This window comes from Struthio camelus, chromosome 5 (assembly GCF_040807025.1).
Source record: "Struthio camelus isolate bStrCam1 chromosome 5, bStrCam1.hap1, whole genome shotgun sequence".
Classification (NCBI taxonomy): Eukaryota; Metazoa; Chordata; class Aves; order Struthioniformes; family Struthionidae; genus Struthio; species Struthio camelus.
In genome coordinates, this window is record NC_090946.1 from 43,572,468 (window position 1) to 43,599,796 (window position 27,329).

The following is a 27,329-nucleotide window of genomic DNA, read 5'->3' on the forward strand; positions in this document are numbered from 1 at the left end:
GGGGGGCCTGATCCCGCTGCTGCTAAAGTCGGAGGGAGCAGGATTAGGCCTTTTATAATTAGCTCCCTTTCCCTCCCCTTACCCCTGGAGTGTGAGAGGAGGAAACAATAGACATCAAGTGCTGGGGTCGTTTTTTCTCTACGTGCTTTTTAAAGTACTAATGCTGTGTAGAGGAAGCAGAATTGGTACGGGCTGTCTGACACCATCTGCATTTTTTATTAACAACTTGTTTAATAAAACATTTTATAATTTTCATTTATTCTTTAAAGTTGCTGATCGGGAAACAATACACATGTAAATAAATTATGCATGGGATAAATTAGGACAAAAGCAGTAGGACACATAATAGGGGAAAAGATGCAGTGCACAGTATTTTATCCTCATGTGTCCTTCCTGACAATGAAAGGGAGCTGAATGACATTTGCATTTCCTCTGTCTGCGTTTTGATTATATCTCAAGACCCACAGACGCCCCCTACAGAAACTGGCCACACAAAGGTTTTGCTCTGAGATGGGGGACAATGTAGAGACTGCAAAATCCCAGCTCAGGTATCGTGCTGCTCCCTGTGTGTGCTTGTGCATTTAAGTGTGTCCAATATTCAGCTTCTCTCAGGCACTTGGACACATATGTTGCCTTGTTCATGCTAGACTAGTCCTCCCGGGATAATGTATTCCAGTGTATCTGAGCCTCCGTGGGAATGCATTACATTGAGTAAGCTCAGTCTGTGGAGTCCCTTATTAATGACCAACAACTCCTTACATTCAACTTGCCTCTTTTGCTGCATATCTCTTTTCTCACTAGCTGAATCTCTTTTGGTGCTTTCATCCCTTTGCTCATCTCCCGTTCACTTCTTCTGGCGATCCAATCAATCTGACACAACTGCCCATTATTTCTGCCATTTAATACCTTGTTGTTTACCAACATGGTGCTAAGGGCAAAAATATCAGAGATTTATCAGATCCGCAAGGGAAAGGCAGCAGGTGTCTGGATAAACACGTTCTTCTTGGTCTATTTAAAAAAAAAAAGGCAATATTCAAATACCTCCGATGGTACAGCAGTAGCTTTGAAGCATTAGGTTTGTTGGGTTGTTTTTTCCAGGAGCCTGTGTACCTATCCCCATAGTTTTACTTTTCATCTTCTCCTTTGGATATCTTAATATAGAGAGATTTGAGCAATGCAGTAAAGGAAACAAATACAGTTAAAAAGTTTTGTGAATGACTTAAAATGTCAGTCAGAAATCTCAATGGACTTTGTAAACATGAATTAATTAAACCTCTCAACACCTCTGTGCAGAAAGGATTATTGCCTTTGTTGAATGGATGGCTAAACTAAGACAAAGTGGTTAGAAACTTTCTAATTCAAAGACCAAGTCTAGAATTCAGCAATTCAACTGCCAGTCCTAGCATTTAGTCACATTTCCTCCATCTCTGCCTCATTAGTGATGTGCATATGGTACCATAATGCATTTAATGTAATTAAGATCTTGTAATTTACAAAGTCTTATCTAGCAGAAGAGCTGATTCCCCCACCCCTTCTCTGTCTTTACTCCTGCAGCTGACTTTTATTTCAGATTGTCAGTTAAACATATTAACTTGAACATATGTTAGGCTATTGCCTTTTTTGCATGTGAGATTCCCTCACATGGTAACTCTCTGCCTGAACGTTCACAAGCAGAGCTGTTGCCTTTGGGTAGCTTGGCCTCTGAGTAGCAATGCTGGTGCTTTCCCTTTCTTTTGCTTAAGACTGCCTCTGGGACAAAAGGGCTAACTGAGTCTCAATTGCTAGGCTAAGTCACTTATTTACTGACAATATTGTTGGACAACTTTGGTGTGGTTAGAGACACTTATTCCCAGCCAGGTGTTTGGGGACCAGATCAATGCAATGTGCGTGCAGCGCTAGAGCTGACCTTGTAAACCCTACCAGGCCTGTTCTGTATCTGCATTTCTCCTGCAAACACACAGCAATGGTTGGTTTTCCAGTTGCTGTACTTTCTCAGAAAAATTTGCCATGAGAGCCACCTCTGGTACCTGTGCTGCCAGGTAGCCATTCTTGTTATGATCAATTCTATGGCGTGAGACACCTGTTAGCGAAGAAATGGTGTGCAGTCACATCCCTCTTTCATGTAGGCAGCAGAGCAGTGTGGATTGTGGGTTCTTGGCTGGGAAGAGTCTTTCATCAGTGATAACTCAGCTTCAATTCAAGCTGGGGACTCAGGCTGAAAGGTTCCATATCCTATTATCCTTCCTTGAATCAACCCCAAATTGTGATTAAGTGCTGATGAAGACAGATTTTTTTTGGATGCTGTAGCATAAGCGTCTGGTTGCTGATTTTTAATGTTAAAGTGAAAGTATAATGCACAGTGCCTCTTCCAGCAGGTGGAAGCAATAAAATAGATGGACAGTCAGGTTGCCAGTTCAGTGCTTACAAGCGATGCAGAGGTGATTTTAATGTGGCTTTACAAAAGGGAATTTTCTTCTGTTTAATAGGGTTGTTGGATTCATTAAATCGTTTATCAAAATCCCTGTGAAGTGTCCAGTGTGGTGCTGAAGTCACTTAAAAACATAAATGGGCCAAAACGCTATATATTTCAGGCCAAAACTGTTGTCAGCATGGCAACTCTTTCTTTCCATACCTCACACCAGCCTTCAGAGAAAATAGTGGATGAATATTGCTGTATGTATACAGGGAAACGTGGGCATAAAACCCAAAGTTGTCTTGAGGGAGAGCCAAGATACAAAGACCTGAGGATATGCTGGTTTGAATATGGGGGTGTCTGATAAATGATATGTTACTAGTTACAGTGTTTTGTCCGGGTGCCTGAGTAACTTGTGCATGATTAGTTGTCTACTGTAGTGCTTTTGTGATCTTGTTTTGTTGGTGTTCTAGCCTTTCACAGTCTGTCTGGTATGGATGGATGGAGCTTGTGCCATAAAAATGTCACAGAAAAAAAGCTTTAAAACCTATTATTTATGGTGTGTGAAAGTAATATTGAACTAACTCAGATGGGATATAAGGTGACTACAAAGGCCCAAAGACTTGATCTTTTTGAGGGTGGAATAATTTCAAGGCAAGCACATATCCAGTGGACTGGGATCCTAATGTCACAATATCCAAATGGGAATAAGTTACCCAGACCATGCAGAAGTCCAGAACACAAAGTAAAACATGGTTCTGTCTTCAGTTGGAGTCATGGTGAACTATAGTAAAGGCAACATGGCTCAGCCTCTGTACAGCCTGCTTTCTTAAAACCAGAAGTGTTGTATTCTGAGGTTGCTCTAAAAACCAGACTTTGTCCAGCTTGAATATCTGCTTTTTGTAATTCATGACAGTCGGCCATATCTCTGGTATCCAGAAATGAGACATCCCAAGGTGTCCATTGTCTGGAAATAACGTGTATTTTAGTATTGCCTTTTGCTGGGACTGATGTTTTCTTACTCTGGATTGTCTTTCCTGTCAGAGCTGAATTTCTTTGCTTGGTAGATCAATTTTACTATCTTGGTATTTATTCTGGGCTCATCCCTGTGTTGTCTGTATGTGATGTTGCCTTGAGCAAGAACCATCCCTGCATTGTTTATCCCTGAGGACTTGAAGGAGAAGAAGAAATCTGTTTTGGAAGCTGAGTTTTTTTTTCCCTTGGACAGACAGACCTCTGATCTGAGGAGTCCCTGGTTCGGGTGACATACTCCCACGTACAAAGAAGCAGCACCAAGGCAACATTGCTTAAGGCCTGTTCTCAGGGCTTCGTTAGGACTGTACTGTTCTTTTGTCTTTGCCTGGAAGTTTTGCCCAGCATGCACAGACTCAGTTGTGTTAATTGCTTCTTTAGCATAGGGCCCAATTTTAGGGTTGTTTTGTTTCTTTTAAGGAAAGCAATCTCACTAAATATGATCTAGCAGAGAGCATACTTTAAAACCCTCTCTCTCTCTCTTTTTTTTTTTTTTTACAATTTTTTTCAGGTGGAAGTGCTTCTTTTTATTTTTTAAAGACTTCTCTGCAGTTTGTGAAGCAAACCTAAATACACTGGACTAGTGTGTGAGAAGCAGAAAGTGATTTTCCTTTCAAAAGAGAAGAGAAACTGTCCAGTCTACTTTCGCTGTCTAAACTGAGTGATATGTAACACATAAACAGCATAAGAGGGTGCTTGAATAGTGAATATTTACAGTTCTGATTTACTTATAGTAGCCTAAATTATTAGAAATATAACACATTTTTAAATTGTTATATATGGTTTATTTCCCAGCAGAGCATATTTTAACCACAGACTCTCAGCAGATGTCTCAAAAAAGAATAATGCAGTATCTCAATGGTTGCTGGCAAATATCCTTCTCACACGGCCATCTCCTCCAGCATGGGAACAGCAGGAGTATGTCGGCATGCGTCTCAGTTTTCAGGTTACCTGCCTGAGCTGGGTGTGGTCAGGGACTTGCAATTCCAGCTGCATGGGAGGTTTTGCTGGCTCCCCAGCGCTGTCTGAGGGCAGGCTTTCCAGGGAGTCACTGGAGCAGCAAGAGCAGGGCAAGGATGGGTACTGATGAGTGTGCACTGGGTGGCTGTGATCAGCAGCATGTGCTTGCCAAATCCTGAGTCATTGATTTGCATTCTGCTGCGCTGCAGCTGGGAGAAAGTCCCCGGCTCAGGTACTGATGGGGACACTGACTACATCGATGTTATTCTTCTGGTGAGAAAGGCTGGAAGTGTCATTTAAAATGGAGGAAGAAAGAACTTTCCCTTGTGAAAGAACTGATCCAACCTGAGTGAGGATCATCTCTCCATTCATACAACACTGTTAGTTGCATCAGTCCTCATATTTATCTGAAAATGTTGTCCATGCTTTCTGATAATTTTATAAATGAACATAAAATGTGAACTCTAACATGCATATGAAATCTAAGTATGCAAAGGAAAGGAACCCCCTGTAATTTATAGTGTCTTCCCCTGCCAAATTCTGCCAGATCCTCCCTCATTTTGGCTCTTTTACATAAAGAGCAGCCTGGTTGGGGCAATCATTAAGTTATTATTTAAACAGTTCCTGGAGGCCTCAGATAAGACATTGTGCTGGATTCTTTACACATACATGGCTTAATGGTTCCTGCCTTGTAGGTCTCAAAAGTCTAAATAGTTTGGATGGTGTAAGCAAAATCAAGTGCGGAGCTGTGAAATAAGGCCATGTCCTACACTGGTTAATTCCGGTCTGTCCTACCGTATCAGCTGGCAGTGCAGATTTGGTCTGATCAGATGCGGACATGCTACTGCTGCCAAAACAGAATGCAGTGCTTATGCTCCTTTATGCTTTGAGTTGGCTCCCCGATAGTCACAGGAAAATAGATCGTGCCTGTTGGAACAAAATGACCTCCTCAAAATTTTTGAGTTATTTTTCATGTTTTAGAAGAGCACGTGAACACCAATTCAGTGCTTTATGTCATGTGGCCTTGAAATTTTTGATCTAGTTCTAGGAACTTTGCAGTTTCTAGCGCCTTTGCAGTCTCATGGATCTATAGCCTAATGTGTGCTTAGTCACAGAGCTGGGAGAAAAGTTGAAATGGCTGTGGTCATATCCCAGGTAGTTCACTATCCAGTGAACTACGCTACTGGGAAACTTACAATGGAGACACAAAGTTAATATTATTTCATTAAGGGAAAGATAATATCCATATTTCCCTTTCCTGCAAAAACAGTCCAGACCTGAGGAAAGTAATCCATGGATCTGTGACTCTTCAAGTATTTTAGCCCCAGTACTGTTTCCTGACAGGTTGTGGTTAGTCACTGATGGGCACAAATATATTTTATGTTTCTGATTACTTTAAAACCTATGCAGTCTGAGGAAGGAATAATGGAAACAGTGGTTCAGAAAGCTGTTTAACTGCTAAGTTCCTTTGGTCTTGACCATGAATAAAAAATGCATGGTACTTGTGGCTGCTATCCTGTTGAGTGTTTAAATAAATTATATACCAGTGTCCCATAACAGAAATTATAACATGAGCCCACTTGTATCTACAAGTTTTCCCTGATTTTGGCTTTTTTTTTTTTTAAACTGCTGAAGGGTGTTTTGAAGGCTGTAGGTTTTTGTGTTTTTTATGGACTCTCTATCCTTACAGTTTTCAATTCATCAGCATGTGCTTGTTGATGTGAAATACGGAACAAATCAGGAGCACAATTTTCATCCAGAGGTTAGCAACTTTTATAGTTGGGCCAGTACAGGTTAAGAGGCTTGCAGGATGTGATGGATAAGGGTTGGTGATGGAAGCGTTCCACGATGAGCTCTTTCTCCTCAGGTGTGGTTCAGCTGCAGCGCTGAGATGCTTCTTTTACTGCTTCATCATATCTGACTGACTCCCAAACCTTGATTTTTAGAAAGTGCTTCTTTACCAAGGATGTGCCCCTCTTAATTTTGGTGATGTTAGTCCTCAGAGGTCAAATGGCATGTGGATGAATGTGATGGTAATACCTCCCCAGGGAGAATGGAGCCCTGAAGACTCCTCGCTTCTCTCTCTTCTCCTACGCTGCTACAAATGAAGAGTAACTTCATCAGGCTAGTTGGTGTAATGTCGATGGCAAACAGACGTTCCTCAGGCAAAAATCTAACCAAAAAGTTTTGGTGAAGAATATGTGGAAAACCCTTCTCTCCTCCCTCAGTTTCGTGTCACCAGCTCTGATTCATTTTTGTTGATAGTCTCAGCTAAATGTTTTATCTTCTCTTAGCTTTCCTCTCCCCCGCCTCCCAACCTCTTTCCCCCATTGACCTCTACAAGCACAGTCCTAGCTGTTGATTTATCAGGGCAGGCTGGCTCAGCACTGTGTGGAGATTGCTTTTAATTAACTCTCTTCGTTTTTTCCAACCTTCAGGGAGCAGCAACCCTTTAATGATTTTAATATTTTATCTGGATTTATATCCACCTTATTTGTTGTTTGTTGCTCTGCTTCCTCACATGTTCTTCCTGAGTCATTTCCCCAAATGAAACGTTTATTTCAGGCCCCTCAGACAGAACAAGGAGGAGTGTTCTTAATGGCTTCTGGACTGGGACTCGCTATGATCTACGCAGTGTTTTGGAGGAAGGTGGGGAGTTTAAGGTGATGCGTTTTGGTGCTGTTTCAGAGGAAGACTCACTTCTGTGCTCTGTGTCAGTGCGCAGGGCAAGGCAGCTTTGTTTTGTGGTTACAGCATGGCAGATCAGAGCCTACTGGATTACATCTGACCCCTGACTTCTTGTATGGTGTGGGTAAGTCACGAGTTTATTTTCACAGTCAGGTATGACTCTCATGCAAAGCATGCTGAGTAAAGGAGGCACTAATGTAATTACATGCTGTTAAAATGTAGTTAACTTCCTGTATATGAATACAGGCCTAAATGAGGGTCCCTCTTTACCAGTAAAAGACTCCCTTTGCCTATTGTGAATAACTCCCCCAAGTGAGATTTCTTCAGACTGAGCAGAAGGCAACTATACAAAGCGTGTCCTAGCTGGATTTTTCTTTTTGCATATCCTACAGTGAAGATTGCAGGAGGTGCAGGATAAAAGAATTAGGAAAACTATTTGTTATTTGTAATATTAAGTATGTGACACTTCCATGCCAGAGCAGGAAAATAAGCGTGCTTAAAGTAAGCATTCCAATCCACGTTGCAGGATTTTCTCCGTTCTTCTGATGGGAGAAATGACATACACTGAATGGGTAAGGCCCCACCATGAACCATTGGCAGAATCAGAGGTAGAGAAGTCACATTGCTTTGCTTTTGGTGGTCAGTGTTAGACAACAGATGAGTGATATGTTGAAAGTGAATGGGAAGCCTTCCTTGGTAGCAGTTCCATAGCCAAACTGAAACTGGGGATATGGAAGAAGAGTGGAAGACTGAGTTGAGACTATCTTCCTAATTCTGATGGAGGGAATTCACTGATGAATATTGCTAAGCCATCTCTAAAGGCAGTGATATATGCCTAGAACTGATAAAGACAGTGTTGGGGTACAAACATTTTACCACTGAAGTGAACCAGATGACACTAAGTGGCACGTAATTAAAAATAGACTCTCCCTGCATTTCAAAACATACATGCTACACAGCAGACGGTATTGTCAGTTTAACTCGTGCATCGAATTCAATGAAGTCATTGGCATGAGAACAGTTTGACTTGATTTATTTTACAGGGCTACGTAAAGCTGTGTGCCAGTTTGCAGTTTGCCATTAGTTAAAAATGCAAAACAAATTAACATGTTCCCAAATCTGGTCCTCCCTTCCTGAGGAGAGTAACCCTGAGACACAAGCTGAAAGAAACATGATCGTGGGCGCTACTTACCAAAATATTGGCAGCACGTCACTGCCTAAGATCATCTATGTCATCTGGTCTGTGGTCTCTATTTGGTATCTTCCTCTGCAGCACAGTTTAATTTGAAAAAATAATTGTTTCCCCCCCCCCCTTTTTTTTTTTCATGTTGTTGCTGGAATTCCTCAGTAACTTCTGAAATTCCTCATCCCACTAGCTTGCAAATGTCCCCAGTTCAGGTATTCTGCTGAGTAGATCTCAAAGTAAATTCCCTCCTCCCTAACTTTGTAGTTTTGTTTCCATAACTAGCTTATCCACAAAATACTGGGATGAGAGAAGGAAGGACTGATTTCCTGATATTTCTTCAGAATTCCTCACTGCTAAACCCACACCTTGCAAAGTTGAAATCTGTCCGGCCTTCAAAGTGCAGGCTATTTCCTAGGTTGTTGTTACCAGCCGCCTTCTCCTTTACGCACCCCTCAGAGAGGAAGAGGAGAAACAGATGAGGGGTGAGCATGCTGCCTTTGGTAAAGGCTCTCACCGGAAAGTGGATTGCAATTCCAGCCGAATGGTTCTTTCCCTTGGTAACAGAATTGTACGCCTGGGCTCTGAGTTCTTTGCATTAATTCCATCTCTGCTAAACTTTCCCAGTCAATTAACCATGCCCATCTCCTGCTCTAGCAGCCACGTGTGCCTTTTCTGCCGCAGCAGGGTTTTGGAACAGTAACTCCCTGCACAAGCCTTTGCTGCAGCAGTTTTCCTCCAGCAATTTTCCTCTAGCATGGTTATCAATCAGGACCTGTCAGGTTTTTTCCTCCGACACATCTATTTTCAGGGCTGTAGGACTCTGACCTTTTGCTTTTGTCTTTATAAACACTATTTTTTCCAAGCGGGGCCAACTCAGATGCTGAGTGTTAAGGTTTTACATTGATACTAAAACTGCATGCAATTTTCAGTCTTAATCTGAGTGGGTTTTGGTAAACCCGGATATTTCTTTTGGTTTGTGTCATTTTGCCTCCCTTGCATTTTGGTATTGTTAGTCAAAATGGTCTCATTAAGCTGACCAGCAGTTCTCATACGGTGTTCCAGGCAGCACCCACAGCCTAGAGGTGTTGTCTGGGTAGGTGGCTGACGCAGCTAAACAAATGAGTAGTGAGCTCTTGAAGGCTGGAGTGTCCTGCAGCTGCTACCCCATGGGGTTTGGTGTAGAGCACCTCTGAAGGGAATTCTGCCCACGTCTCTATAGCTGGAGGTATGGTTTGGACACCGACGCTTGTGGTATCTTGGCAAAACACTTGAGAGATTACAACAAAGTCTTGAACATGTTTTTCTTGCGTGTTCTACTACCGTCAGAGCTCAGGTTGGGCTGGAGTACCTATTAAAGCAAGAGGCTTTAATATCTTGTCTTGAGTGCGTAGGTGATCCTGGTCCTATATCTAGTAGGTAGGTAACTATATCATAAAAGCTGCCATCCCAGTTGGCACTAATTGGTTCCTGTGTGGGTACTTCCAGATGAGCAGACAAGATTGAAATTGGCCACAGAGGCTCAATTAATAACAGTGTAGGTTTAAAAGAGAGTTCGTGGGTCTTATGTCCAGTCCCTTGGTACCATGTCAGATAATCCCTTTCATAAACTGCAGAGTCCTTGTCTTAAATCCCTGCTTGGACTGTTTGTTGCCGTTGCTCTTCCTGGGAGGTTTCCAGAACCCACTGCTCTGATGGCTCGAAATAGCGTTTTAATCCCTCGCCTAGACCTACTAGTGACCAGTTTATACCCCTTTTTTTGGTGCCAGCATGGGGTCATTAGTTTAAATAGTATTGCTCTCTCTATGTCTTGCTCTCCACCATTATGCATTTGTACGACACTATTATAAGCCCTCTCGGCCTTAGTTTTGATATACTAAACTAGCTGTGCTATCTTTTCCTTTCTTTTGATCCTTGGAGTAGTTATTGTCTCCACCTTCTGTGCTCCAGCTTGGATTACTCGCGTTCAACTTTCTTGAATGTGAGTAGACAGAATTGTACAGTGTTGCACATGAGGTCTTGCTGCTGCCCTCAACAGTGATTTTAATTTTTACTTCTTCTGGGAGTACTTTGCCTTTGCATTTGTTTTTAGCTGTATCCTGCTGGTGGTTCATAGTCATCCTGTGATAGGCTGATACTGTTACGTTTCTTCTTGTGTCTTTTTTTGTTGTTGAACCGATGATCTCTGGAGTTTTAATTGAAATTTGTACTGAATTCATTCCACCTAATTCTTTTTTCTCCAATATTCTTAACTTCTTTGATGTCCCTTGAACTTGTGTCGCCGGCTAACTTTTATCAGCGCACCTACTTTTTGTGCCGAGGTCATTAATGAAAATATTAAACAAGATCAGTCCCTAGGCCAGTCCTTTCTGAAACTTCAGCAGTAGCCTCCCTTCAGCCAGTTACTGTCTCTTACCACATTTCCTGTGTCCAAGCATCTTTCCATAGTTTTTCAAACATCATCGCTCTAGTGCAAATGCTTTTCTCCATATTTAGTAGTTTCTCATGTAGTACTGTATCAAATGTTTTAGGAACGTCCAAACTGATGAGAAATAGGTATCTACAATATCAGTATCTTATCAAGGCAAGATATCAAGCTACCCTGGCATAAACTATGACTAAAGAGTCAATTAAAAAAATTAGAACAATTAAAAAAAATAGGTATTTTCTTTTGCTTACTGTCTTCAGAAATATGGTACTGACCGTGATTTGCTGTACGTATTTAAAGTACTTGCTAGTAGATATGTGGTTTCATGTCCCAGTTCTTGGGCAAAGGTTATTCAGGCCTTGTGACTTGACTGCATGAGTACCTTTGTGACTTCCACCTCGGTTATCCCACTGCAAACTGAAGCACAGCGTTCCTTTAGTTCTTAGCCTGTACCTACGTTATGTTTAATCTATGCCCCATGCTCACGGCAAAGCAGCTGAAATTTTTGTGCTCTTTTATTTTGATGTTGGAAGACTATCTGCTATTCCTTTAATAGCTTTCACAAGTTCTAACTCTTGACTTTGGCAGTTACCCCGTTATAGCAACGCTTCTTGACTTTTAAGATGCTATTTTTCTTCTATTACTACTGTTTTCCGTTCTTGAAGGGTGCCTGCTTAATTGTGATGTCCTTTCTTAATTGTTCAGCCAGTAACATCTCCAATCTTTCCACATGAGTTTCAGATAATTTTTGTGTTTTTCTCTTAAAGAAATGTACCAAGTTTTGCTGTACTGTCCACTCCTTCTGTGCTTAAGGAGGGCTCCTCAAGAGCAGATTTGAAGAACTTTGTGATAGTGATGGAAGTGTACAATTCTACTACTCTTGGACTACAGAAGACTTCAAACCATTCTGATCTAGGGCAAGCGGGAGCAATTCCACTTAATTTTAAAACATTTCCCCTAATTAGACCATGTCCAGCTGTGGTTTCTAATAGTTCAGCAATGTATAACAATGTTGCATCTTTCCTCAGCCTTGCAGCCATTAAGCAAAACCCAAATGAGCAACACAAAGTGGAGTAAAGTCATTTGACAGTAATCAATTTTCCTCTGATGCTATTGATCCCATTCAGAGAAAACAGTGTGTATGTATACATATGTATACATATGTGTATATTTGTGTGTGTGCATAATATAGGAAAGAAAGAATGTATTTACAGATGATGCTTAGGAAAAAATGATACTGTTAATCAGTGTCTTGGCATTTTAAACATTCCCATATACTTTGCATACTTTATACTGATTGATGGCAGTATTTGATTCATCCCTTTCCTATTGGTCAGTTTCAACAACTCATATAATAGGAAAAAATGAATTTTTTTACTAGAGGGCTGGGAACTTCTAAAATATTACAGCACTCTTTGGATCAATGCATATCCCAGCAATCTCTTGCGTAAGTGACCTAAAATCAAGTGATCAAACCTCTTTTCTCCTCCCCATCCCTAGAGAGACATTTGTAATTAGATAAAATGAGGACAGAATATGCATAAGTATCTGTTACGCTGGGATTCCTGCCCAGAAAGGAAACTAAGGGCCTTAGCTGGCCCTTAGTTGCACCCTGTATCTTTTGCACCCTGTATGTTATTGACAAGGCTGCGGCTTGAGAACCTTGGGAGTTCAGAAGCAGATTTTTCTATGAAGAACAGCTGCTGCCTTATGGCAACCTTTCTAAATTGACGGTTTTCCAAAACAAGTTGAATTACACATCCTATATTTCACTCATCATTCATTGTCAAGGACATTTAGTTTGTAAGAAAGGGTCTGATTCTTCAATCTTGTGCTTTATGCAGTGGAAGTGACTGTAAATCACTGCTTCTGTGGCTTGAAAGTGTTTCACATTCACTTTGCCCAGATGTAAATGACTGCATGAGGTGCAAGATAGTGGAGAATTAGTCCTGTAATTAGTTTTGTTTTGTTTTATTAAAAAAAATTTTTTTTCTCATTTCATTTAGCAATTATTCCTTGTCTCCAATTTTAAGCAGAAGGGACCATGGTCTTGTGGGGGCAAGTTCTAGTCTCTTTGCTCAAACTAAGTAGTCTCTTCGAAGTCTATGCAACAAGTCGTCTAGTAATATGATACTACACAGTGCAAGGGGATCAGATTGAGGACGCTTCAAAAATCTGGAGGCTGCTTTATCTAGTGTAGTGTTTTTCTTTTTTCTCCCAGTGTATTTGGCTACTGTCAGCTCACTTCTCTCAAACTTTTGTTTTCTTTAGTCTTCTGTTAGATGTGTATTTTTGTCTTGTTACTTGACAACAGTGAAATATAAAACGAAGGTACTTACAGATCTATCAGTGTTCCTCAGATATCCCAGTCATCGGTGGATTTACCACTGATGAAAAGTCCACTGATGAAAAGCTTTTCCTGGAGCAGGCTGGAAGTCTGTTTGCTAGTCTTTCTCTCTTGCTTTGCTTCAACATCCTTGGGGTGAATGTCAGTGAAGGTAGAAGTGTTTTGATAAAATGAGGGGGAAGGTCATGTAGAAACGTGACCTCCTGCACATTCGCAAGGAAGGTATCTATCCAGCATTCCCATTGCTTTGCCCAGTGTAGCTAGATCAGGGATTATGAGAGCCAAGGCCACACTGAAATGCAGTTCTTTTTTTTTTTTTTTTTTTTTTAATTATGTCTGCTTTGGTGTTTTTGTGAACTGAGGATGGTTGGTTTGTCCTCCTTCACTCACAGTACTTCACAGAGTGAGAGATCTGGGGTAAATCTGTTTTCCAAGCTTACAAGGCAGCAGGAGCTTCTGTGGCTGAACTGAAATCTGTTGTTCCAATACGCTGAATGTGAAGAAAACCATCAGCTTTATAAAACTTTAGCTTTTCATTTGTGATGCATTATATGTAGACTATTGGACTGCACCAGAATAGCACACACCGGGCTGTTTCGCCCTGTGTGTTTCAGCGAGGTTTTTGAAAGACTGTGCTGTTTTGTTTGTACTGACAGTCAGTGTGATTTCACTGAAGTCTATAAAATTATGTCACTGTGAGAGACAAATTTCAAGGCAACCTCCCTACCAGAGGAAATTCTGTTTTTTTTTTTTCCCTTAAATTTTCAGAATCTCCCTCTCCTCAGGAAATTCAGCAGAGCCCTAAGCTTATAATTTGGCAGCAAATGTTGATATCAGCTGCCACCTATGAGGTCCTCAGCAGAAGTCTGTAGTTTAATATGCAGGACAGACAGCAGATGACTTCTTAGTAACAGGGATGGGTCAGAACAAAATCCTGGATCTAAGCACTTCTTGTGAGCTTCAGAGATTGAGCCTGGATCTGAAGTTGAATGTCTCTCTTTAATGGACAGGATCCAAACACCCACATGCTTTGGCAGAGCTCAGATCCAAATTTTCTCTACCTAAAGAATCAAGGTTCTGTTTTCATGTAGATACTCCTACTAGTGAGGAGCAAAGGAAGGGATAAGACAGAAAATATGACACATTGGCAAAATTGTTTTTCAATACCATGTTTTTCAAAGTTTTTTCCATGAGGCGTCAGCAGCTCTTAAAAATCAGAGAGAGAGAGTACAGTTGTCAATGAGCCAGAACGGTTAAATGCTTTTAAATATTTGAGTTGGGTTGTTCCTTCACCTTTCTTTCTCACAAACATATCTGGTAAAGCTCCAGTAATAAAAACACTTGCTGGGGGAGCAAAATAAAACTCTTTTCAGCAAGTAATGATGGTGACATTTTAATCACATCATAACAACACTGTTAGCAACGGTTTAGGTTTGGCATTGAACATATACACAACATTTGTTCTTTTATACAGTATCTACATTACATTGTAAAAATAGCACAATTGCAAAACTCATTTGTCGCCATTGTGCCAACTTTATTCAGCTGACAGTTGCTATTTGAACTTTTAAAGCAATGTTTCATCCATATGTTAATACCAACTGTACGATTAATTCCCTCTGCTTTCAAATGGTCCTCTTGTGCCCTACTACCATGCATGATAGTTACTTCCTAGTCTGAGATAGATGCAAAACTATTTCTGTGCCCCTCCTGGATGGTTCCATACTTAGACCTGGAAAAGAGTGGTCTGGAGATAGCAGTTGAAGATGGATTCCCATGGTCTTTACATTTCCCAGTACATTCCTATCCAGAAGTTTGTTATAACCACTTCTTAACTTCACTGAACCATTTCAGGATGGTGCTGTTCAGCAACTTTCATCTTCCCAGTAAGAGCTTTGGAGATACCCTCTGCAATATTTTTGGATGCTATATATGCTGTCTAATTATTTGCTGTCTGTGAAGGATGCTTATTGCAAAATTTCTGAGTTTAATACTATGCTTTTGATTTTGGAAATGAAAAAATCAGGAGGGTAAAAACAAGACCTACAGCATTCGTAGATGAAGACTGCAAGGGGTGTTACATAGTAATAATTGGGCAGCTGGCATAGAAGCCTCCACTGTTAATCCAAAAACTAGTTTCCACTGTTAATCCAAAACTAGTTTTGGATTAACAAAATCAAAAAAGCCCCAACAAATAGGAAGAAGGAAGAACTCTCCCTGGAAAAAGTGGTGCTCCCTTGGGTAGTAACTAGCAGGAAACAGACTGACATACAGATATACCTGCTGTTGCATCGTCGCAGAAGATTTGAATTCAGCCCGGGTAGGCACAAATAGATTTTATTTCCAAATCTTTTTTTTTTCTTTAAATTCTGCTTTGTTCCTACTCTGACAGTTAAAACACACTTTATTTTAGGAAGGCTGTTATTGGCGTCTGCATTTACTTCTGTAGGGGTTTCTCAAGAGGGAGAGAAACCTGAAGTGGGTAAGAATTGATCAATATGCAAGGGTTTATATGTAGACTGGCTCCTGATCTGAGTAGGGGGAATCAATGGACTTTCACACTGCGGGGGTGGATCAGGACGAGGTACATTAAGAGGGAGACGAGAGAGGGGCCAAAAGTGCAGATAACCCATAGGAAGTACCATTTACCTAGGAGTTACATGGAATAGTTTTGGTGTCTGACAGACCTGCTCTGAATTTCGCTCAGTGTTTTCTTTTACATATTTATAAAATATATAGTACTGCAGTAAAGCTGATTGTCATGGCTGATATTAGCACCCTGCTTATAGAATTGCATGAAAATCCTTATTTGTTCCAAGATAGCACTAAACAGAGCCCTGAGGTGAGTGGACCTTTGCTCAGATGGAGATTGTTTGAAGGGTGATAAAAGTGACTTCATAATAAAATTATAGCTACAAAGCGGGGAACAATGCTTGTGTGAGACATTTGTTTTTCTGTTTTAAGTAGGCTACAGCTGAGTAGCACATTTGTATAGTAATATAGAAATACATATAGTGCAAAATCACTCCTTAGCATGCTTACACAAGGCATCACCTACTCTGGTTGTGCCAGTGCTTGCTTGAACTGCTGATGCCTATTATCTAAAGTGACTTGAGACTTCCTGGCAGTGCAAGCAAAACTGCATTTTGCTGCTCCAAGGGTACGGGGCCAAGGCCCATACTTCTGGCAATGGGGAAGGAAAAGGTAGGGAAGAGCTGGAATGGAGAACCGGGGGGAGAACCAGGCCCACTTCTCTGCTTCCTGCTGGCAGGGGTAGGAGGGGTGGATATGGTGCCTGCAGCTGGAGAGAAGAACCTTCCTCCAGTTGTGGCCAAGCCCATTCCCCCTCAGCAAACACAGTAACAGTCAACCTGGTTTCCAAATGGCTTTAAATAAGGTTCCTCTCTAGAAGCTTTAAAGAAACTGAACTGCCTTGAGAAGCCTAGTGGCACAATAATTGGTTAAAACTCAGGAAACACAGGCTAGGAACAACTGGTCAGTCCTCTCGGGTCACCCATGGAGGCTCCGCTGGATCACTGCTGAGGCCTGCGCCACCTGATATTTGCAAATGATCTGGAAAAGAAGGTGGAGAAGGAGGTGGCAAAGTTAGCTGATAATACTAAGTATATTCCAGGTTGTAAAAACATCAGGTTACTGTGAAGTATGGAGGAAAGACCTCATGAAAGTGAATGATTAGGCTGATTAAAATGGCTGATTATGTTCATTTTAGATTAATGTAAATTAGTACATGTGAGAAAAAACAATTCCAAATTAGCGTATACAGCAACAGGCTTAGAACTGGTTATTGCCGCTGAAGAGACAGGTTTTGGAGTTATAATAGTTTTATCAAAATCCAGCGCCGTGTTCAGTAACTGTAAAAAAGGAAAAAGAAAAGTAAGGAAAGAAAGAAAGAGGCAGATTGAACGTTAGGAATTATTATGAAAGGAATAGAAAACAAACATCATTATTATGACACTATGTGAATCCATGGTCTGCGGCATCTTGAATACTGTGAAGAGTTTGGCCTTCTACCGTAGAAAAGATGCAATAAGCTCAAAAAGGTACTGAGAAGGAAAGAAGGATGATCCAAAGCATGGAATAGCTTCTTTACGAGGAATTATTAAATCATTGGAATCGTCTGGGTTTTTCAGTCCATAGAAAGATTTCTGAGAGATATATGAGAGATGTATAAGATCAGGAGCATCATGGAGGAGGCAAATAGGAAATGAATGTTCATTCCCTCTCTTGAAGCCGGAAGTTAGGACATCAAAGGAGACTATCAAGAAGCTGATTCAAAATGAACAAAAGGGGGTACTTTTCACAAAATGTTAAATAAATAAGTGGAACCCTTTGCAAAGGGATATAGCGAGTGTTAAAGTTTACCTGGGTTCAGAAAGTGTCAACTTCACAGAAGAAAAATCCTTCAAGGGCTGTTGACAATATCCAAACTGCAAATTGCTAGAGGCTGGGAGAGTGTATCAGTATATTCTGCTGGAAATATCACAAAATGCTTTACATATTTTTATGGGCCTCCTTAGGGATTCCTTATTGGCTGTAGTTTGAGACAGAATCCTGGGTTAAATGGACCTTTGGTCTGACCTGGTATGGCCTTTTTTATGTTTCAAGGGCTCTGGCAGTCACATAGTACTTAGCACTGTTGCAGGAAGGCCTTCAGAAGTTTCAAAGTAAGAGACCCAGAAATGCAAAATGTAATTATGATTACTGGCTAAATAAACAAAAGCTTTATTTTGTTCTTTGCAACATTTGCTCCTTCATGTCAACCCTAGGGGGAAGTTTGTGTGCCAGTTCACCTAGGTCTTGCAACAACCTGAGACAGCCTGTTTATTAAACATATGCTTTGGCTGCTATACAGAGGAAATGGCACGATCCAGACTGGTAGTGCAGAGACTTGCATTCAGTTTCTGCCTACACTCCATTGACTTTCTATATGTTTCTAGCCAGATTCTGTACCATTTTGCCCCTCTGTTTCCTTGTGCAAAGAACAGATGAAATCCTGCATGTTCCTCCTTGAAGAGCAGTTTGAGATTAACACTTCACAACTGTGAAGTGCTAAATCAGTGCTATAAGTTGTGAGTGAATGCAAAGTTTGTTTAATGCTGGTTTGTTTAATGGACATGCAGTTAGGAAACTTGCTGTCTTCAATGTTTGTTCATAGGATATTCTTTCAGACTAGATAAGAAGCAAAACCTATATTTAAATTCCTTCTGTAGGGAAAAACTGGAATTACCTATTGTTATAGTTATTGATTGGTCTGAGGGGAGGGTTAGAACTGACAGGCTTAACCCCTGGGAGATCTGCAGTGGTCTGATTTGGCTAGAGAAAGCATTATACTTTTAGCTCTCACTAGGTCACTGTTTATCAGATGAATTTTCTAGTCTTGTCTCAGATCTACTGTCATAGATGACCTTTGCTCTTCCCTGTGGCTCTCTTTCTGCTCCTGTAATCATGTGTAGATGTGTCTTATAAGTTATTATTTGTAATGAAAGCCAGATGATGGCACTTTAATATAAGATGGGTGTCCTCTCCTCATGCTGTGCACTCAGATACCTGAATCCTGGCCTTTGAAAAGGCAAAGAGATGCTTTGCTTCAAAATTAAATATATCAAAGGCCCCAGTACCTGACTTAGCACTTGCAGCTGAGCTAGATGGTATCAAATTCCAGGGAGAGGTGGTTAAAATTCTTGGTGTCCAGCTGTTGTATCCAAGGTAACTGCTAGTTGCTTAAATCAAGTTTCCGCAGGTATGTAACCATGTACATAACAAACTTACACGATGCTCTTTAAACTTCCCTTCCTAATCTTCTCTACACTCACTGTAAAACTATAATGGATTATTGAAGCCTTTTCCTCCTTTGGCCTTAATAAAATCTGGCAGTGGAGATGACTTGAATCCACTTGTTTTCTGAATTTCTGGGAAGCAGTTTTGGTTCCTGGCTCTAGATACTGTTGCATCTGATTTGCCGTGATCATTATGCTGCTCTGGTATAGTTGAGGCATATGGACATCTGAGCCCTGCCTTCTCTCTTTCCTCACTCATAAGCCCTATTTCAACCCTGGGAGACCCTGTAGTGTACAATACTAGGGAAGGAGGCCGCCTAATCTGCTCTGTGTTCCCACTCTGGGGTTTCTACACAGGATTCCTGTCTTTACACAGGAGTGGCTGCTGCTGTAGGTCAACAGAATGATTAATGAATTGCATATTAGGCTCTTACTCAGGCATCTGTAGATGTTTCCAGGATACTGTACACATTGGCTAAAAGACATGAAAAAGCCCATCTTCTTCAGTGCACTACCTAAGTACTAACACAGCTTTCAACAGTTGGGAGGAAGCTCTGAGGTGCTGCTTTATATACCAACCTTTTAGTTCTTAGAAATCTAACTTTTGAGAGATCTTTGGAGTTGAAACACAAATATTGGCAATGTAACCAAGGAGACCTAGATGATTGCCTTTACTAATGGGACTTAAGTGCAGGGATTGCTTCAGTCCTCAGCCTCAGAGCTGTTATGGGTCCAGAAGTGTGGGAAGATGACCTTGGTGTTTGTGCAAAGCTTCTCTAAATGTCACTAATAAACTTCCAGACATATTTAAAATGAAACAGCTAGGACTGTGTGGTTCCTGTTGAGAACATTGCTGCAGCGAAAGAATTAGCAGCTCCTGTTAACATATCTGTTCAGTATTTGTGTATGGAGTAGTCCTACTGGGTATGAAGGGTAGCAACAACGTGAATCCAAGTGCCCATCTCAAATAGGAAGGCAAAAGAAGATGAACAGTTGCTTCTTTATACTACTGAATGTTTCCGGCACTTGCTGGTAGGTGCCACTACGGATGGATACTGGGAAGATATATGCATGGATTGAAACAGTTGAGGAGAGGCTTGTAGTAGAAGAAACTGCAACCACCAGAGAGTGTAAGGGCGGTCGGCAGGGATGATCAGAATGGGGTAGCTGTGAGAGCCATCCTGAATCACCTCGGGAGGAGCTCACATGCCTCACTAAGTAGTGTTAATGGGCAATCCCTGAATGCCATTCTCTTCCCCCAGTAAATCTGTGCCTGTGTCAAGGTAATGCTTGGGTGAATTCTGCCAATGCTCTGCATGTAAGACTGCAATAGTAAACTGTCCAGATTTAGTACAACCCCCTCACCCACAGGTTTCATTTCATTCATGCCTGGAATTTGTTTCCACTTACACTCTAAGCTACTTGTGTGCCAGTTACAGCTACTTTTTGACCTGGAAAAATACAGTTGTTTGAACAACAGCTGTTTCTCCCCATTTTATATAGTTTCCCTCTCACCACATGTAAATTCTGTGCGAAGGCCACCATATCCTTTTGCTCTTTGCATAAGTGTAGAGAGGTACTTAACATGACTTAGCAAACAGTTATTCTATACAACGCAAACAGTAACTGGGTGCAAAGGGCATTCACCCCAGCCTATGTTGCCAGTGATGATGCTCAGAGGGTGGCCCTGTCTGAGACTTCCCTTGTTCTGCTAACTCAATACTTCTGATTTTCTGTGTACATTGCAGTTTCACTATTGCCCAGTAACCAGAGGCATCCAGTTATGAAGTCGAATAGCTGGTTTAAAAAAAAAACACACACACCCAAGAAAACACCCAGTCTACTTTACCACCTTTTGATCCTAGTACTAAGGAGTGTTTTGAACACCTGAAGTGTCCCTTAAAATGAAGCAAAATATGTAATACTAAAACAGAAAAATGAACTCTAATTCAACTCACAGGAGTATTGTACCTTAATGTCATGTCAGACCTTTCTTTGTGTGTAATCTCAGTTCTGACCTAAGTTAAAGATTTTCTGTGCCTTTTGGATCTCTAAAAACTGTCTTCTGGTAGTTTTAAGGTAATTGATAACAATGTGGAATTGTTAAGAAGAGTCCCCTCCTGCAGTTTAATCCTTCTTGTTAAGGAGTCCAGGGACATTCCACCAGAGTGACTAGCCAGTCTTCCAAGCTTAATGCTGTCAGTTTTTGCTGAACTGATGTTATTTTTAGTGGAAGAAAATAGAAATATTTCTAGCTGTTAGGGTATCCTATTTCTTTAATTCCTGGAAAGCTGCAAGTGGGATGAGGGGAAGTTAAGCAAACCTCCGACAAAGTGAAGTGGTGAGTTGCCACTGTTGAAGTAAGCCAAGAGGTCCAAACTGAGAGAAAAACTGGAGAGAAAGCACATGTGTGTGCATGGGTATGTGCTTACATTTGTGTGCTGCTTCAATTTAAGAACAGGTCAGAGGAAAGGGCTGCAGGTGTGAGGGCAACTGATCTTTTAAACAGTTTGTAACATTTGGATTTGAAGAAACTGGTGTTCCCATCTGACAGAGTGGGATATATGCAGATTCTTTCCTTACTAAACTCTTAGTTTTCCTGTAATTATAATAGGGACTCTTCCAAGATGTAAGCTTATGTGTCAATATTCTCCTCAGTTACTACTGAAGAGTACAGTGGTGGTGGCAGAGGCAATCTTTCAAGCCCTGTGGATGGTGTGAATGCAGATGTAAAGGCTGGATTGTCACCTGGGTTTTAAGGCAGAAATATTTTACTGAAGGAGGGCTGCTAGGGAAATCTCTGTGTGGGGAAGTGACTGGCAAAAGGACAGAGGAGGCATTGGGAAATGGATAGGAAACACAAAACAGGGACTGAAAGGAAGAGAAATGAGTGTAAATAGAGAAAGTTAACTGGAAAGAGACGTGGTAAGGTATCATAATGTTTTACAGGATAGAAATGAAATGAAGACAGGAAGAGAAAGACTGTAATACCAGTGAAAGACGTTTCCTTTAGTTAGTTCCTTAAGAAGTTATTATTAACTAAAAATCAGTATTGTAAGTATTATAAGTAGCTCCCACTAGGCTGTGATCTCATTGCACTAATTTTTGTGTAGTGTCTGACCCGAAGAACTTACTGCTGGCAGTTACTGCCGGTCCTGGTCTCTGCTAAGTAGCAGGCTGGGCATACACTAGAAGGTGAAGAGCAGCTAGCTGACTGCAGAGAGCTCCTTGGAGGAGAGTATAGCTTGTGGGGCCCAGTGTGATATCCTTGGGCATAACTTTTGGATTTTCCGGGAGGAGAAGGCTTAGATCTGGAAGACCAACAGCAAGGCCTGCTTTCCATGCACAGTGTGGAAAAGTGATGGGGAGAGTCTGGAAAGGACTGTAGTGGGAGGAAGGGGTAAAATGCAACTCTGGTAGTAAATGCCAAAGCTGGTGATGTTTGTGTCCCTGTTTCTGACCTGAGGTTTATGAGAGGTGGAGACCCCTCTGTGTGGTTGGGATTTTAGAAATTAAACGAGTATCACAGCTCAAGGGATCTAACCGCTTTTTCTCCCACTCCTCCCAATGAAGAAGGGAAGCAGGAAATGAGTTGGCAGCGTTGCTGGAAAGGGCAGGAGACAGTGTCAGGGATACCTCTGCACCAGTCCATTGCAGTATAAAAAAATGCACAACTTTCACTTTGAAGTTAGTAGGTTACTATTTTGGGAGGAAGCAGCAGCAAGGATCCTTTTGCTCTAGCTCATAGGGTTAACCTTTTGGTTGCTATGGAGGATTTGTCATGCCAGATCAGACCTGTTATCTACCTCACCCAGCATCCTATTCTGGCAGCGTTTTTCAAAGCTGGCTTTTCAGCATCTTCTACTGGTTTTCAGTGGAAGCTTTATTATGAGAGCCCAATTGTATAGGCTAAAGAGACACCAGGTACTATCTTTGGAGGGGTTGTTTGCTCCCAACAGGTACCCTCTCCAGTGCCATTTCCACCTCCACAATCTTTCCTTGGGAACCTGTAGGGATTGAGATAAGTAATCCCATTATTTATTTGCTCATGAGTACAGAATGGATTCTGTGCTCACTAAGTTTGGCAGAGAGGCCCTGAGGGGAACCCTGTGAGGGTTAGTCTCTCTGAACCTGCCTGCAAATGAGCAGCTAAACTGATCTGCCATCTCTTCTCCCTCCCCGCTCTTTTCTCACAGACTAGCTCTGAAAGTTCTTGTAGCCTTTGTGTGACAAGCACTTAGTCATAACTGCTCAACAACAGCTCTCAACATACACCATCACCAAATACCATAAAGGCAGTTTCCAACTCTTACCATCAGCGTATCAGTGCTACAGTAATTTGCGTAGTTTCTTGTGTGCTTTTTTTCTGAATTGATGAGTATAAAGGAGGACTTGATAAGTTACCCTCAGCCTCCTTTGCTTTCTTTACATGGTGGTTCGCCCACCAAGAGAGCATGTCAAATCTTTCAGTTTGAAACCTGTCACATTTTGACCAGATGTTAATGACAGCACAAGATGTGCCAAGAGGGGTGAGACTGGCCTCAGGCCCTGTTGATGCATAAAATATAGGCCTAAGAATCAACTCTTTCATATTGTCCTAAATGGCTGTTTCTGCCATGCTTTCTCATTTTTGCAACAGTGAGTAGCAAATACAAAGGAAACATTATTTTCTTTCACATCACAGATATGAGACAAAGGGATACAAAAGCCCAGCCCATAACTCACAAGTGCATAAAAGCAGAGCAAAGGCCTCACACCATTAATTCTCAGGGGAGGAGAATAAAAGTGGCTCAGTGCCGGGAAAGGTTTTCTGGAAGGTCAGCATTTGCAGTCAATGTTGCAGTGTCCTAAGGACATCCTCTTCCAATTGTGGATTGGAGGGGTGATGTGCAAACACCGTACAAAAAGATGATGTGTAGTTTCTTACAGAAATTTGGAGGACAGCTTTACTACCCTGCTTTGTTCTGTCCCCTGCCAAGGACAGGACTTCAAAACTGACACGTGATATTTTGCTGAAAGCCAGGGTGGTTCTGTCTCAAGAGGCCTCTGCATCCTGCGTGGTTGCAGAGACTCCTTCCTCTGCTGCCACTACTGTCCTAACAGACCTCCTTGAGAAAGGAACTACAGCCTGCCCTATATTTGCTCCTGAACATTACAGACTTGATGGTGAGGAAAGATATCTACAGACAGTCACTTCTTAAATACTACTGGGGAGTTTCACTGCATGCAGTGGAGCTATGGGAGGGAAAACAGCTTCATGAAAGGAGCTCTATTTTGAAGTTTTGTGCCCAGCAATTTTGTGTAGCCAGTGAGGAGATTTACCATGCTTTATGCTGAATCCAGTGCATGCTGGATGGGATTTTGCATGTTTAATCACTGCTCTGTGACTGTGCATGTAGTGCAGGAATGGTCGAAAAAGTGTTATTTATGATAGTCTTCTCTGTCCACCCACTGTGCCTTGAATTAAGGTGTGCAGACTAAGCCACTACTTAGCACTTCACATTTTCAAAGCATTGCACAGTCCAAATACTGGAAATTCCTGTGATGGGCCAAGTGATGTTATTCCCACTTTTAAAATCGGTGAATAGAGATAAAGTGGGGGGAAGTTGCAGTCCTGGGACTTTAGAAAGACTTAAATAACATTTAGGAATTTCTGGCCCTCGTGCTTGGGTTAAGCATGACAAATCATGCCTCTGTCTGTCTAGATATTATTTACATAATTTTATTTATGTAATTTTATATTCAAAAAAATATATGAATATATATATGTATGTATATATATATACCTAAGCAGGTAAGTGTCTCTCTCTCTCTTTATATGTATGTATATATTACAATTCCTTGTAACTGTCAGTGAGTCTCCTTGGAGACCCAGCTCTGTAAAAGTCATATTCAGGTGTTCCTGATACTGATTCACCTGCTTGCATCATTTCGTCAGGCCCTCAATGTGACCCTTGTTACATTTGACTGCCCCTCCTGTGTTACCTAGGAAATGCCATTGTCTGAAAGGTGATGTTACTGACTATTCAACTTTTCAGTTTCTTTTACATAAGACTAGCGAACATGAGAAACGATTAAAATAACTTTTTTATATTTTGAGAAATTACACTCTGATGTAATCAGATTAGGGAGCTGAAGCACATGATCTGTAAGGAGTAGCTGAGGGAGCTTGGTGTGTTCAGCCTGGAAAAGAGAAGGCTTCGGAGGACCTAATAGCAGCCTTCCATCACCTACAAGGAGGTCATCAGGAAGATGGAGCCAGGCTCTTCACAGTGCTGCATGGTGGCAGAATGAGACAGTAGACATACTTTGAAATGAGAGATTCATATTGGATATATGTGGAAAAGCTTTTTCCCCATGAGGACAGTCCAGTAGTGAGTCAGGTTGCCCAGAGAGGTTGTGCAGTCTCCATTCTTGGATTTTTTTAAGACTGAACTAGGCAAAGCCCTGAGAAACCTGGCCTGACCTCACAGCTGACCCTGGTTTGAGCAGGAAGTTGGACTGGAGACCTTCAGAGATTCCTTCCAACCTGTGTTATCATTGGATGCTTATCCAATATTTTGCCTCTTGTACTGCAGGTCAGGGCTTGTGCTGAATTTCCAGAAGTCTGTATATAATATAGAAGGAAAGCTGAATAAAATAAACAAGAAAATAAGGATGCTAGAGCAAAAAGTTTCTCATTTCTGAAAAATTTCTGGGACTCATCCTGTCTAATGGAGGTACAAACTTAAATAACACAAGAATCTTGATGGAAAGCCATGGTGACAGTCTTGTGCCCTGGAACTAGCATTTTGAAGAGCTCTCTTCAACTCTCCACAGCTATAAAGATAATGGGATCTCTTTCTGATAGCATACGTAATTCCTACTAATATTAAAGGGAGTTAGTTCATTCTTTGCCACTTCTCTCCTTCCCATCAGAAGCATGGCACTGGAGTGACTGTCTTTCTAAGCTGCTTGATATGAGGACAGGTGGAGGAAAGTCCTGCAGGTCCTTTCTCTGGGTAGAGCGCGGTAGTGTTTACTTAGACCCTGTGTTACCTTTGGTGACTGTTGTATTTGCGATGTGTGACATACATATTTTTGAATAATTTCTTTCCTAAACTGTATTCTTGACTGGGGTAAGTGAAGGTGGTCTAGGCCACAAGTGTTTGGTTTGGGGAATTTATAATACCCTCTGGAGAGTGATTCAATAGAAACATTAAGTAGAAAGTAGTGGAGTTTTTGCAAATCTTACATTTTAGAAAAAGACTAATTTTACCTTAATTCCCTTTCCTTAAGATAAAGAACACATGCAGGATGTTTAACTTTGTTCAATTTTCTTTGCCCAAAACTATAGACTCTACTTTTGTTGATTTATTGGCACTGTACTGTGTCAAGAGAGCTACTTTCAGTGTGTGCTGGAAGCAGTAGGTTTTACTTGGGATAGGATGCTGTATTTCTCATTTTTGATCATTTATTCCTAAGTGCCAAGACTTGGGTCTGAGGTAGTTTTCCTTGGAAAAACTGCACTGCTCTGTATGGAGAAATAAAAAGTCATCATCTAAAAAAACCATAATGTCAGAAAAAAGGGTACAGCTACAGGGCAATAATAGTTGAACTGGATGCACTGTAGGTAGCAATGCAATGATAATGATTGCTCCCTGGAACTCTTAATTTGAAGGGAACCTTATTAAGTCCTGACCACATTTCCCGTCTCCCCTCTCTACCCCACCTGGTGTTACTTTTTGACTACGTTACCTAACTGTTTGTGTTTGCTGTGAAAGCAGGATTTTTAAACTGCAACAGAACCTCTGACCCTCTTACCTGACACTGGTAAAAGTAGATAACACGGAACATTCCACTTATCACTGAACACCTGAAGCTGTAAGAAGATACCTCTCCTTTGCTAGGTTGAGGATCCAGAAAGCTTAGCAACCTATCTTTCTCTCTGCTTGAACTCTGAGAATACCATTAGGACAGGAAAATTGAGGCAGCGATACCAGCATATGAAAGAAGACCTTCCTTCCTCTTCTCTCTTTAGTCAAGTTTTGAAGGAAAATCCTTTTGACAATTGAGATTATGTGTTTCCTGAATATGTTAATGAACTCTGCAAGCTACCTGAAGAAACGGGCATGAGAAGCATGCCTAGCAGTTAGATTTCAGGCATAATGAGTCAGGAACGCCCAGCTTGTATTTATTGCATCCATAGTGTGCTTGGACGGATTGTTTAACTACTCAGTAACTCAGTTTCCTTTCCTTTATATAAGGAGAATGATAAACCTCACATACACCTAAGGGATGTTTTAAGGGTTAATGGATTCCTACTTGTAAAAAGCCTTAAAAGGACCTGTTGAGAGACAAACTGTAATTATTATGTACATGTCATGATTACCAGAGATTGCATGCATACATGTACACATACATGTATGTGTACACACTGTGGCTTCAGATGGACAGTGCGCTGAGGGCACCTCACCAAGGGTGATTCAAAAAAGAGTTCT

The 27,329-nt window shown here is 41.2% G+C and overlaps 1 protein-coding gene across 10 annotated transcripts in view; it reads left to right on the top strand.

Annotated features, from left to right (window-relative positions):
- The window catches only part of DPF3 (double PHD fingers 3), a 180,367-nt gene that overhangs the window by 2,192 nt on the left and 150,846 nt on the right, over positions 1–27,329 (top strand). Inside the window, exon 1 of one of the 10 annotated variants that reach the window (XM_068946097.1) lies at positions 6,973–7,217. The exons of the other annotated variants lie outside the window; for them this stretch is intronic. The gene's annotated coding sequence lies outside the window, so the exon portion shown is untranslated. Of the gene's footprint in view, positions 1–6,972; positions 7,218–27,329 lie in introns of those variants that run through there. 10 annotated transcript variants of the gene reach the window in all.